Genomic DNA, 1,743 nt, shown 5'->3' with positions numbered 1-1,743 from the left:
GCGACAAAGCGGGGGGGGGGGGGAATGTCAATTTGCCAGAGGGTAGGAAAAAGCTGCAGGAGGACCTGGACAGGCTCGGTCAATGGACCGAGGCCAACGGCATGACATTCAACAAGACCCACATTGGCCACAATAACCCCCTGCAATGCTACAGACTGGGGGAAGAGTGGCTGGAGAGTGGCCCAGCAGAGAGGGACCTGGGAGTACTGTTTGACAACTGGTTGAACATGAGCCAGCGGTGTGCCCAGGTGGCCCAGAAGGCCAATGGCATCCTGGCTTGTATCAGGAATAGTGTGGACAGCATGAGTAAGGATGTAATTCTCCCCCTGTACTTGGCACTGGTGAGGCCTCACCTCGCGTACTGTGTGCAGTTCTGGGTTCCTCACTTCAAAAAGGATATTGAGGTGCTGGAGCAGGTCCAGAGGAGAGCAACAAGGCTGGTGAAAGGACTAGAGGGAAAGTCTTATAGGGATAGGCTGAGGGAGCTGGGGTTGTTTAGCCTGGAGGAGACTCAGGGGGGACCTTATCAGTCTCAACAATTGCCCGAAGGGAGGTTGTAATCAGGTAGGGGCTGGGCTCTTTTTCCAGGCAACTAGCAACAAAATGAGAGGGCATGGCCTGAAGCTGCTCCAGGGGAGGATTAGGTTGGATATTAAGAAGTACTTCCTCAGTAGAGAGGGTGAATGAGAGACATTGGAATGGACTTCCCAGGGAAGTGGTGGAGGCACCATCCCTGGATGTGTTCAAGGAAAGTGCCATGGTCTAGCTGATGTGCTGGTGTTAGGTCATAGTCTGGACTTGATGATCTTAAAAGTCTTTTCCAGCCTTGGTGATTCTGTGATTCTAAAACATAAGGCTTTTAAAGATTTTCCTATTTCTTAGTATTTAAGTTGATAATTTCATAAATCACTCAATAAAAAGGGCTTTAGTTAAGCAGTGTATGAAATACCTGCCAAAACTTGACTTACAGGTGCTTGGCTGACTGTGATCAAGCTTTTTGTCGAAAGCACTGTCTCATCCCATCCACTGTATCTGAAGTTCCTTTTTTGTTCTTGTCATCTAATACTTTTCACCCCATTACAGATCTAACTTTAATTATTTTTTTAAAATTTAGTTAATTTAAACTAAATAAGTTTTTAAAAGAAAAAGTAACGTTTCTCAGTAACCATACAACCCAAAGTTCATATGTAAGCAATTATTAGTTATATGGGGAACAATACACAAGATATTTTCATGAAAGCAAAATGTAACATTTGAATCCTCTGAGAAGAGGTAGAGAGCCACTGTTTTAATTGACACTGTGGGGAACGGTCCATCTTCTTCCCCCCACATAAGACTAAACAACAAATGCCTTTCAAGTCAGCAAAACAAGAGTGACGCCTTTCCACTGATTCACTCAAGGACAGAATGAGCAGGCCTCTTGCCCTACCAGATAAGTGCATAGCAAAGAAGCAGCATAAGGGTTATAATAACTGGCAGAAAAATAGACAATAGGTTAAAGACTGCCTCTAACGGAATATGTACCTGGCCAATGGTGATTGGCTATTTCAGACAGTGGTACTTTTTGGAACAATGGTCTCTGATCCATAAAAAAGAGAGTAGGATCTACTCTGCTGCTCTCTCTGCTCGCTCTCTCTGCCTGCTTGGGACAAGACCCCGCTGCAGTACCTGAACGCCATTCCCGCTGCCCGGAGAAACAGAGAAAGGGGGGGGGGGGGGACAAGAAGGACCTCTGTCGCCCCC

This window comes from Chaetura pelagica, unplaced genomic scaffold (assembly GCF_000747805.2).
Source record: "Chaetura pelagica isolate M959 unplaced genomic scaffold, ChaPel_1.0 scaffold380, whole genome shotgun sequence".
In the NCBI taxonomy this organism is placed as follows: Eukaryota; Metazoa; Chordata; class Aves; order Apodiformes; family Apodidae; genus Chaetura; species Chaetura pelagica.
The sequence above is the reverse complement of the archived record's forward strand: the minus strand, read 5'-3'. Positions refer to the sequence as shown.